This window comes from Puma concolor, chromosome F2 (genome assembly GCF_028749965.1).
Source record: "Puma concolor isolate L17-30 chromosome F2, mPumCon1.1.hap2, whole genome shotgun sequence".
NCBI lineage: Eukaryota > Metazoa > Chordata > Mammalia > Carnivora > Felidae > Puma > Puma concolor.
In genome coordinates this window covers 77,441,864-77,454,983 of record NC_141684.1, presented here as the reverse complement: position 1 = coordinate 77,454,983, position 13,120 = coordinate 77,441,864, and positions in this window count along the sequence as shown.

The window sequence follows — 13,120 nt, the reverse complement described above, 5'->3', positions numbered from 1 at the left end:
AAAAAAATTTTTAAAGATTATTTTTAATGTTTTTATATTTATTTTGGGGGGGGATGGGCAGAGAGAGGTTAGAGAGAGAATCCCAAGCAGGCTCCCCGCTATCATTTCAGAGCCCGACGCGGGGCTCGAGCTCACAAACGTGAGATCATGACCTGAGCTGAAATCAAAGAGTTGGATGTTTAAGCAACCGAGCCACCCAGGTGCCCCTTGAGCCATGTTTAGTCTTTTGTTTGTATTCTCTATTATCCCCCACACTCCGGGCAGTCTTTGTGAGCAGGCCCGAGCCCACGTGGCCAGGGACGACCAACTCCAGGGTGCCTTGGGGCAGCTGAGGACATGCCCCGGATGTTTGAGGTGTGCGGTTGTCAACCCAGCCTCACCGCCCCGAGGGAGGGAGGCGCACCCCGCGGGGGTCCCTCCGGACAGTAAATCTGCAGGGCTTGGCCAAGCAAGTAGAAGCGCTCCCACCTTACCTCACATGAACAGACCATTCAAGGTAGACGGTATATTCCAACGATCTAAGCTCCGGATCCGGTTGTTGTAAACGGAATTTTGTTGGAACGCAGCCACGCTCATTTCGGTAGGTATTGCCTGGATTGCTTTCCCGACAGAATGGCAGAGGTGAGTCGTTGGAGCCCCCGGTGAGTGGCCCACAAAGCCTCGAATATTTACTCTCCGGCCCTCACTGCAAGCGTTTGCAGACCTCTGCTCCGGAGGCCTAACCTGGCACCCTCTAGTTGACAGTGAGCAATCAGAAACCCTCCTGGAGCGAGGGGCAGGCACAGCCCCTGCAGGGACCGCACCACAGGGGCCATTCAGCAGGATGCCGGTGACAAGCCTCACCGTCCCAGTTTGAGCGGGGACGGGCGGTGTCTACAGCTTACAGTTTTTAAAAATATGTTTTATTATTTTATTTGTATCAAATTTTTAAAAAAATTAAGTAGGCTCCATGCCCAACAGGGGGCTTGAACTCACAACCCTGAGATCAGGAATTGTGTGCTCTACCTGAGGGAGCCAGCCAGATGCTCCACCTGAAACATTTTTTTTAGGGGTGCCTGAGTGGCTCAATCCGTTGAGCGTCCGACTCTTGTTCAGCTCAAGTCATGAGCCCACGGTTTATGAGTTCGAGCCCCATGTTGGATCTGCACTGACAACACGGAGCTCCTTGGGACTCTCTCTGTCTCTCTGGCCCCCTCCCACTCATGCTCACTCTTTCTCTTTCTCAAAATAAATAAAATTTAAAAAACTTATTTTGTATTTATTTTATTTACTTAAAAAAATTTTTTTTAATGTTTATTTTTTGGGAGGGAGAGAGACACAGAGTATGCGTGGGGGAGGGGCAGAGAGAGAAGGAGATACAGAATCCGAAGCAGGTTCCAGGCTCTGAGCCATCAGCACAGAGCCCGATGCGGGGCTCGAACTCATGAACCGTGAGATCATGACCTGAGCCAAAGTCGGATGCTCAACCGACTGACCCACCCAGGCGCCGCCCCCCCTGCAAAAGAACTTTAAAAATATTGCAATAAAATATACATAAAATGTACCATTGTAACCATTTTTAAGTGTTCGGTTCAGTAGCATTAAAAGCATTCACGTTTCTGGGCAACCAGTGGGATCATCCATATCCAGAACTTTGTATCATCCCAACCTGGATGTCTACACCTGTTACGCCATTTGTCCTGTCGATGTTTTCAGCAGTCAGGGCCCATTCCTCACGTTCATCATAATAATTAATGAGCGAGTCACTGGTGTCAGGAAGGACGATCCATTGTTGACAGCCTGCTGAGGAGCAAATCTTTTCGGTCAAGCGGGATCGGTGTGGCAGAGGCTGAGGAAGCTGTCTCTGTCAGATGTCCAGGAGGCTCAGCTAGCCAGTCCCTTGCAGAGCGTCTATGCAGGAGAGCCCATGGGTGGATTCAAGCCGAAACCAGCCGGCATGGGCACACATGCATGCTGATAATACAGAAGTAATTTATTTTTATTAAAAAAATATTTTTTAATGTTTTATTTATTTTTGAGACAGAGAGAGACAGAGCATGAGCAGGGGAGGGGCAGAGAGAGAGGGAGACACAGAATCCAGAGCAGGCTTCAGGCTCCGAGCTGTCAGCACAGAGCCCGACGCAGGGCTCGAACTCACAAACCGTGAGATCATGACCTGAGCCGAAATCGGACGCTTAGCTGACTGAGCCATCAGTCAGTTATAATTTAAAATAAATACAGAAATAATTTAAAATAAATCCCTACGGCCAGCACAAAGCATGGTCCCAGAGGTTTAGCAGGTGCTGTGTAAATATTTCCTGGGGAGCGAATAAGGGAAAGAAGGAATGAATCTACTCTGCATGCAAGAGTGGTAGAAATTGTCTTCCAGATTTTCACTGGCTTTCGTTGGTCACCTTCTTAGGAATCTGACGCTTCCGCTTTGTCGTTCTCTCTCAGGAACATGGTTGTTTTAATAATTCTCCTGACCCTGAGAAGAACAGTTGTTTTGAAGTGGACACTGTCAAGGGGTGTCCCGAAGTCCTGCTTTTCTAGCCTTCACGAGTTGAGTCCCTGCCCACCTCTCCTTCCCACCCCAGCTTCCTTGACCCGGGCATGCTCAGATTTCCACCAGAGCTGTCCGGTGCAGGGGGACGGAGTGCTGTCCAGATTGACCATGTGGGGGACTTCCCTTGTTCTCCTGCACAGATCCGCCACTGAGCAGTTGCCAGGATTTGCGCGCTGGTGGAATTTCAGATGGGGCTGACTGGGGGCTCTCTCTCTCCCATTCACGTCTCCCAAATCTGGTTGGAGGCTCACGGTAGGGGAGGGAGAAGTGGGTGTGTGCTTTCACACTGTGAGGGCGTATGGGGGTGTGGGTCCATGGTTGGGAGAGGGGACATAGAAACCACCTCGATTTCCACCCTAAGGAACCTGTGGCTGGAAGAGGCCTTAAAAACCATCCAGATGGGCCTTCCCACTGGGCGGGGAGAGACTGAGGCCAGGAAGACTAAGTGGCACGCAGAGGTGGGCCAGAGCAGCCATTCTCACACCTACTAGAGGCAGAGCCCCAGCCAGGTTCATTTCTACATCCCCTTGACTGGAATGTTGAGTATATGTGTCTGGATTGGCTGTTGTTAAAAAAAAAAAAAAGAAGACCCAAGTGGAACATAGCTTCTGTTACAGACACTTAAGTAAGAATGTTGGAAGGGGGACGGGGCAAGGGAAATTTATTAGAATGAGTTGGTCTGGGGACAGTGATAGGAAAATGGTAGTGACAGGGACATTATACACAAACATGGATCAGCAAATGGGCCCACTGCTCTGGATATTCTGTGCCCAACCTCTTGCCCTTCCTTCCCTGCCTGGGGCCTTGCAGGCTCTGGGGCAGTACAATCTATATTTAACCCCGGTCCTCCTTGTACAGTAATTCACTGCATAGCCATGGGCTCACATCTCCCTGTCTTACTGATCAAAACCCTGGGATAAGAGTGAACATTTTTTTTTCTTTGAAAGTTTGTTTATTTATTTCGGGGGTGGGGAGAGAAGGAAGGAGAGAAAGAGAATTCCAAGCAGACTGCCAGCGCAGAGCCTGACGTGGGGCTAGAACTCACAAAGTGTGGGGTCATGACCTGAGCCGAAATCAAGAGCCGGGTGCTTAACCGATTGAGCCACCCAGGCGCCCCAAGAGTGAAATATTAAAAAAAAAAAATTAATTTTGACACGAATTCACTTGAGATGTGCCTTGTCTTCAATGTTTGACCCTTCTGGGCTACAGCTGGTTCCTGGATTTGCTTGTGTTCGTGGGCATAGGCCCTGAGTCATTTAGACTCATGTGGTCCTCTCCCTCTTCATTCCCAGATAAACATCTCAAGTTTTCCCTCCCTTTGGACTTAAGTTGGGGAGGATGAGATAGAGGGGTGGGGGTGGGGGTGTGAATGTGTGATTGGAACTGCGTTATCTTGGCATCTCTCTTTAAAATTGAGTTGAAGACTAACATTAACTTCTGACACGGAAGTGTTCATATTTACTTAGGATATTAAATTATAGCTAATTATAACTTATTTGTTCCTGAAAGCTAGAAACAAGCCAACAAGACTATTTGGTCATGTTTGAATTATGCTGCTCTCTTGGGCAGTCGGTGTCACAGATTTAGTGAGATAAACCAACTAGGTCAGCTGGTCCTCTTTCTAATTTTTCCTTTTTTAAAAAGTAAAAGCTGGAGAAAGGAACTGGTGACCTCTGAGGCTGTTTAGATTCGGTGTGGTTTTCTGGAAAACATCTTCATTGTTCGGGGTGAGAGGTCGAAGGTTTATTTTTACACATCTCTGTTTTTAGCTGCAGATAGACGTTGCTGGCTCACGGTAGAAGCCCCTTTGTAAGAAACATCCCTTACTGCATTTGTCCCTTGAGCATAGCACGTGCCAAATGATCATTCCTAATAGACTGCTTGGTTTTCTGGAGAGAGGAAACATCTTGATAACTCCCTGGGATGTGTTATGTCAGAGAGAATGTGTCATGGATCCTTGACAGCTCACACAGGGGCATCATTAGGGCTGGAATGCCAGGTGCCAGGCCCTCCCCCTCACCTGCTCAGAGACCGTTGCCCATCACATCTCATTACCCAACTATGTACACTTGGCTGCCATTTTCTCAAAGACACTTACGCAGTGGAGTTTGGTAACGACGTCAATTCTTTTCCTGTCGACTTAGAAGATTGCAGTGACTCAATGCTGGCTGGTCAACCTTAAAGATTAAATCGAGGACATTGGCTTAATGATTTTAACAGCTAGTGTAAAGGATTTCCCAAGTGTGAGAATCATGATATAAAATAGGGTTGGGAACTTTATCCAATCTTAAAGAGAAAGTAAGTAACACGGCTCGAGGTTTACTTTATGACAGTATTTCTTAGAATATAAGCTTCACATTTTAAAAGATTAAACAGGCATAAGATATAAGAGTCTGATGGCGAATCGGCACACCCTGAATTTGTAAAATTCCCTACTGTGTGAATGAATTTTTGATCCTATGTTGGAAACCATATGAGTCATTATTATTCTGGGGCACCTGGGTGGTTCAGTTGGTTGAGGGTCCGACTTTGGATCAGGTCATGATCTCGCAGTTGTGAGTTCGAGCCCTGCATCGGGCTCTGTGCTGACAGCTCAGAGCCTGGAGCCTGCTTCAGATTCCGTGTCTTCCCCTCTCTCTGCCCCTCCCCTGCTTGCACCCAGTCACACACTCTCTCTCTCTCAAAAATAAACAAACATTGGGGCGCCTGGGTGGCTCAGTTGGTTAAGCGTCCGACTTCAGCTCAGGTCGCGATCTCGCAGTCTGTGAGTTCGAGCGCCGCGTCAGGCTCTGGGCTGATGGCTCAGAGCCTGGAGCCTGTTTCAGATTCCGTGTCTCCCTCTCTCTCTGCCCCTCCCTCATTCATGCTCTGTCTCTGTCTCAAAAATAAATAAAACGTTAAAAAAAAGATAAAAAAACAAACAAACATTAAAACTAAGTTTTTTTAAAAAAGAGTCATGTGATTTCCCTCAATTATTGTTCTGTGATTATGATAATTACTTTTTTAGTTGTATTCCTTTCAGTCAAACTTTTATTTGCTCTACTTCAGTGTTTCTCAAATGTTCGTATGTATAAGAATCTCCTGGGCACTTTGTTTATAACGCAGATTCCTGGGTCATATCCTGAGACCTCCTAGGTATAAAGTAGTCACCAAGAATTCAAGTAAGCACTCTTGCTGATTGCAGTGCTGGTGTCTGTGGAGATGGAGACTCCTTAGCCAATACTGAACCAACTTCTGGAGGCTGATAGAAAATGGGGTAAAAATAAGGATTAATTAATCGCCAATGGCAAGTAAGCTTTGTAAACATACCTACCCTGAAGAAGTAGCTCCTGAACTCTTTTGACTCCAACGTCCAGTATTCTAGAGAGACATGCAGCTTGAAAAGGAAAGGAAAGAGCTCTGCCATGATTTCTTTGTAGTGTTTGGTATACGGTCTAGAAATATTTGGAAATATGTCCTATAAAAAAAATCCTGCCTGGAAGATGTTGGGAACAAGTGTGTGCCCTGGGATTATGCACCCCCGTTGAATGTATCTGGTGTGGAGAACCACACTGGTTGGCTCTGAGTCTTGGTTACCTGGCCTGACAATGGGGGTGGTGGGCAGCAGGATTTGGGGACTGCTCCAGAGAAGGGTGGACATCAGCCTCCCCCCTTTCTCATAGAATGTGATTTCCCTCAAATTTAGGAAAATCTTATCTCTTCTCTTTGAGGAGAATCAGGTCAAACGATATTACTTTTAAGAGGCTTGAGTATAGGGTACCTGGATGGCTCAACTGGTTGGGCGTCTGCCTCTTGATTTCAGCTCAGGTCATGATTCCGGGGTTGTGGGACCCAGCCCCGTGTCCAGCTCCATGCTGAGTGTGGAGCCTGCTTGAGATTCTCTCTCTCTGCCCCTTTCCACTGCTCATGCTCTCTCTTTCTCTCTAAAATAAAATAACACAAAATATCATATCATATCATATCATTTCCTAATTGTAAAATAAAATGCTGAGTACAGACTCGGGATGAAGAGAAAAGCAAGAAAAATGTCAACAATACAGATGCTTCTTTGCCTTTGGGATTTATTTTTCTTGCTGCTGTTTTGGAAGGGAACAATCATTTGAAGCTCCTTGGAAAGGCAGGGATGTAATGCAAGGAATGCAACAAGATGACCAATTCTATCTTCAGTGCCTCTTGAGTCCTAAATCAATTGCCTACTGTACTTGGACACCCCACTTAGAAACCACAGGCACAGTGTGCACAAAAGTAGGCGTACTGAAATCCCAATGACATGTATTTTTGCAGAAATAGAAACACACCATTCTGAAATTCTTACGGAATCTCAGGGGGCCCCGAATACCCAAAACAAATTTGAAAAGGAAGAACAAAGTAGGGAGACTAAAACTTTCCGATTTTAAAACGTACCACAAAGCCAAAGTACAGTGTGGTACTGGCACAAAGACTCCTAGACCAATGAAACAGAATAGACAGATACGATCAAATGATAAGGTCAAATGATCTCTGACAAGGGTACGAAGATCATTCACTGGGGAAAGGACAGTTTCTTCAACACATAGGGTTGGGAAAACTGGGAATCCATGGGCAAAAAAATGCAGCTGGATCCTTTTCATACATGATGTTAAAAAATTAACTCAAAATAAAGACCTAAACATAAGACCCCAAAACTATAAAGCTCCTAGAGAAAAAAACATAGAGGAAGATCTTCATGACATTGGATTTAGCAATGAAAGTGCAGGCAACAAGAGCAAAAATAGGCAAGACTGTGCCAAACTTACTCTTATCAATAGAGTGGAAGACTGTCTACGGAATGGAAGGAAGTGTTTGTGTTTTGTATTCTTTCATGAGGCAGTCAGCCAGGTACAACCACAAAAAGGACACGGAAGAGGTGCAAGAAAATAAAATTTATATCTTCACAAGTCCTAGGGACAGGAGGTATGCCAGGCCATGCAAGGCCACATGGAGGGTAGTGTCAAGGGAGCCAGCTCAACCTAGCAGGTGGGGGTAAGGGACGCTAGTGTTTTTCCTGGGGGTCAAACTGGAGCACACAAACAAAAGGCATGAAGGGATTTCATTGGTGCATTTGAAGGTCATTAGGTCACAATCTGGGGAGGGCAAGAAAGTAAGGGACAGGGACCAGCCTTATCACATTGGTGCAACGGGTGCTCCGGGCATTCGCAGCCTGTTTGTGGGGTTGTTGAGGCAGCAGGAAAGTTAGGAAGTTGAAAATTTCACAATACAATTTGCAAATCATATACCTGATAAGGGGTTGATATCCAGAATATATAAAAAGTTCTTACAACTCAGCAACCAAAAAAATCAGATAACTCAATCAAAAAGGGCAAAGGACTTAAATAGATATTTCTCCAAAGAATATACAGATGGCCAATAAACATAGGAAAAGATATTCAACATCATTAATCATTAGAGAAATGCAAATAAAAGCTATGATGAGCTATCACGTGACACTAATTAGTATGACTTCTATCAGAAGAAAGAAAGAAAGAACGAACGGAAAATAACAAGCCTTGGAGAGGATGTGGGTAAATTGGAATCTTTATGCAGTGTTGATGAGATTGGAAAATGGTGCCACCACTATGGAAGACAGGGTGGCAGTTCCTCCAGAGATTAAAAATAGAGCTATCATCTGATCCAGCAATCTTATTTCTGGATACATAGCCAAAAGAAGAGAAAGTATGGCCTCGAAGAGGTATTTGCACACCCAGGCTTGTGGCAGCACTATTCATGATAGCTGAGAGGTGGAAGCAACTCAGATGCCCTTTGGCGGATGAATGGATAAACAAAATGTGGTACATGCTCACAGTGCAATATTATTCAACCTTAAAAAGGATGGTAATCCTGCCACATGCTACACCGTGAAGAAAACTTGAACACATTATGCTAAGCGAAATAAACTCGTCGTAAGAAGGCAAATACAGCACGGTTCTACTTACGTGAGCAACTTAGAGTAGCCAGATTCATACGGAAAGAAAGTAGAATGGTGGCTGCCGGGGATGAAGGAAGGGGGAAAAGGGAAGCTATTTTTTTTAATGGGTACAGAGTTTCAGTTTTGCCAGATGAGAAAGTTCTGGTGATGGATGGTGGCGATGGCCGCAGAACGAAGCGGACATACTTAGCAATACTTAACAGCACACTTAAAACAATGAAAATGTAAAAAAAAAAAAAAAAAGAAAGAAAGAAAACACAACTAGGTGTACCATTTTTCCGGTGACCTCTTTCTCCGCTGTACCATGCGGATTCTTTGTTGCAAGCCACCAAACTACGCGATGTTAGCAGAAGAGGGGTTGATTACATGTATATTGTGTTTAGCTGATTTGAAGAGGTACAGTTTTCTTTTTTTTTTTTTTTAATGTTTATTTATTTTTGAGACAGAGAGAGACAGAGCATGAACGGGGGAGGGTCAGAGAGAGGGAGACACAGAATCCGAAACAGGCTCCAGGCTCTGAGCTGTCAGCACAGTGCCCGACGCGGGGCTTGAACTCACGGACGGCGAGATCATGACCTGAGCTGAAGTCGGCCGCTTAACCGACTGAGCCACCCAGGCGCCCTGAAGAGGTACAGTTTTCTATATTCTAGCATGTCTGATATTGGAAGCCATCTCACATTTGATGACATTGGTGGTGGATGAGGTTAATGCCACCCAGATCCTCCCCTCAAGTCCATCTTTTTGGAGTGTTGGCAGAGGACAGCTCTGGGCTGGGTGTCCCCTTCTGCAGTTTGCCTTCTGTTGGGAGGAGCTGCCCCATCCAAGGCTAAAATCCACATCCAGTGACTTGTCTACACCGGCTTTCTGAGCTCTGGCTCCCTTGCCTCCATGAGGGACAGCTCTGAAGAGGCATCAGCTGCAGAGCTCCCAGTGGGTATGTGGAGTGCCGGAACTCTATTCTATTTCAGCTCAGCGTCTCCCAATCCTGGGTCCTGCTGTCCTCATTTGCTTGAGGGTATCGTTCTGGGGGCCTTTCCCAATCAAGCTTTTGTAGTCAGATCTCCTCAGAGGCTTTTTCCAGGAGAAATGGGCCTGACAGTATGTCACCACTTGATTGGGAGTCTCTTTTTCTCTCATGATGTTCCATAAAATAAAGGTGTGACTTAGCATGAATGGTGCCTCAGATTCTGTAAAACGAACTAGGAGTTGGCCAAGTCAAAGAGTGGAGGAGGTAGAGAGAGTCTAAAACAGCTGGTGGAGATGAGCTCTCAAAAGGCCTTATACACCATTCTACTGAGTTTAGACTTTGTCTTGAAGGAAAGGAACATAAGCAAATTTGGTTTTGGGAAAGATCTGCCTGGTCTGAGGGGTGAGTAATAGATGGGAAAGGCCAAGCTTTGGAGCAGAGGAAACAGAACAAAGGTGTTGGAACAGTTTACAGCAGAAAATGGTGGTGCCACTAAGGAGCGGGCGGATGAAAGCGTCCTCATAGAGGTGGAGTCTACCAGATTTGGTGACCATTATGGCCGTGCAGATCTCTGGAAAGAAAAGACTCTGGCTTGGATATCACATTTCAACAAGCCCAACATGTGACTGCAGGGTGCACCATGATTTTATGGGCCACCGACAACGGAAAAAAATGTTGCCAATCGAAGTATGGCCTGCTCTGGATTGCAAAACACATCCCAATCTCAGATACGTCAGAAACTGTGCATATGAGAATAATTTAAGCTACCTACTCTGGAAAGTTCCCTAATATTGAGTTAGATACCCCTTTGCGTGTTGTATAGCAATCAGTATGCTTAGCCTTATTACAGGTGTCCTGTTCTCCTGTTAATGCTATTTTCAGCATCATGAACAAACACCCATGAAAGCCCAGCATGTGCCTGGCTCTCTTCTAGGGTCAGGGATTCAGCAAATGGACTCAGATGGAAAAAATCTGACCAGATCTCTTATGGTCACTTGTTTTCTCTTGCCCAGTTGACTGTGGAGTCCTCGGCAGAACACCATTGCTTCCCCAGTAGCTGGTGCAACACCTGACGTCCTGAGCATCAGAAAGCTTTGTTGTGAGAATGAATGAGAACATCGAAGGGCTTTTCTCTTGTGGGTGAGGTCCAGTAACTCACTCTGGTCCAGACACTCAGAGTTTTATGCTTCAGTGATTTCAAGAGGGCATGCCTCAAGTTTTTCTGCTCACTCTGACCATTTTGGGTGTAGCTCCTGGATCAATCTGCCCAAAGCACTGCTGTAATGGTACCCAAGTCAAAATCCTTGAGGGGCTTCCTTACTTCCCACTGAGCGAAGTCCTGTGTTGACTGATTCCTCTTCGTCTAGTTCGGGCTCATTGTTCTAAACCCACTTCTTACTCCTCTCTACTGTCATCTGTTTACGGTCCTTCAAATCATTCCTGATTTCATCTTCACTTGGCCATTTTCTTAGTCTTGAAGACTTACTCGTTTCCTCCCTAGAAATCATAACCACACACTGATACCCACTGTGGATCCCAGCGTATCATGGAGCTTTTCTTAACTGCCTTGGTTCACAGATATATGTTTTAACCTCCTGTAACAACCAATGATAACTTGTGCCATCCAACTTAGTATGTCTCTTTTATTATGATTTAATCATCCATTTATCATCTCCTTAGTCATATGGAAATTCTTCATGAGTGGGAAATTCCTCATGGGTGGAAATAGCCTCCTGGCTAATGGAAAATGTTTAGAAATAGCTTGATGAACAAATGGATGGTTATCTACTGGGAGGGGTGGGAAGTGTTTTGGAGACTTTCTGACTATGATAATATAGAAGAAATGGGCAAGGTGGTAAAGAAAAAGTCATCTGCTGATTTTAATTTTTAAGAAAGGAATATCCATATGGCTTTAAAACGGTGCCCAGAGGGTTCTATCGAAAAATTGTGGTCCCAGTTCCAATCCGCAGGGACAACTTCTTTCACTCTTCCAGCTTTTTAAATTAGAAATTCCAGATTTCTAAATAACATGCTTCTTCTATGTTCTCTTTTCATGAATCTGTTTTCTACATAAGTTTCTATTATAATAAGTCCACACGTTCCCTTTTTTCTCTCCCTTGTTTTCATTCCCTTGTTTTCCTGAGGCACACCCTTCAGTAGCAACCTAAGAAGGTACATATGAGAGCTCTCTTTCTCTTTCTTATTATGACTATTTTTTAGAGTATTTCTTTAAGTATTTTTTTCTCTCTTTGTTCTAGCTCATCAGCTGGCAAGCAATTACAAAAGCCCAGCCAGGAACCCACATTCTGAACAGAAGTTGCCTGTATATTCTTTTTTTTTTAATTTTATTTTTTATTTTTAAAAATTTACATCCAAATTAGTTAGCATATAGTGCCACAATGATTTCAGGAGTATGTTCCTTAGTGCCCCTTACCCATTTAGCCCATCCCCCCTCCCACAACCCCTCCAGCAACCCTCCGTTTGTTCTCCATATTTATGAATCTCTTCTGTTTTGTCCCCCTCCCTGTTTTTAGATTATTTTTGTTTCCCTTCCCTTATGTTCATCTGTTTTGTCCCGTAAAGTTCTCCTATGAGTGAAGTCATATGACTTTTGTCTTTCTCTGACTAATTTCACTTAGCATAATACCCTCCAGTTCCATCCACGTAGTTGCAAATGGCAAGATTTCATTCTTTTTGATTGCCAAGTAATACTCCATTGTATATACGTACCACATCTTCTTTATCCGTTCATCCATCGATGGACATTTGGGCTCTTTCCATCCTTTGGCTGTTGTTGATAGTGCTGCTATAAACATGGGGGTGCATGTGTCCTTTCGAAACAGCATACCTGTATCCCTTGGATAAATGCCTAGTAGTGCAATTGCTGGGTCATAGGGTAGTTCTATTTTTAGTCTTTTGAAGAATCTCCATACTGTTTTCCAGAGTGGCTGCACCAGCTTGCATTCCCATCTTTAAACATTTTTTTAATGTTTATGTATTTTTGAGAAAGAGAGAGAGACAGAGTACAAGCAGGGGAGGGGCACAGAGAGAGGGAGACACGGAATCCGAAACAGGCTCCAGGCTCTGAGCTGTCAGCACAAAGTCTGACGTGGGCTCGAACTCACCAACCGAAGTTGGTTGAGATTGTGACCTGAACCGAAGTCGGCTGCTTAACCGACTGAGCCACACAGGTGCCCCTAGAGTTTTAAGTTTATAGCAACACTGAGGGGAAAGTATTGAGATTTCTTGTATTCCCCTTGCCTCCGCATGTCCATAACCTCTTCATTGTCGATCTCTATCATCAGAGTGGTAAATTTGTTGCAGTTGATGAACCCCCCATTGATTCATCATAATTACCCACAGTCCATAGGTGACATTAGGGTTTACTCTTGGTGTTATACATTCTATGGATTTGGACGAATGTATAATGACATGCGTCTCTTATTATAATATCATACGGAGCATTTTCACTGTCCTAAAAATATTCTGTGCTACACCTGGTCATTCTGCCCTACCCACCCCCCAAACCTCTGGCAATCTTTCTACTGTCTTCATAGTTTTGCCTTTTCCAGAATGTCACATAGTTGGAATAACACAGCATTATTTCACTTCGTAATGTGCATTTAAGCTTCTTCCATGTGTTTTCATGGCTCGATACCTCATT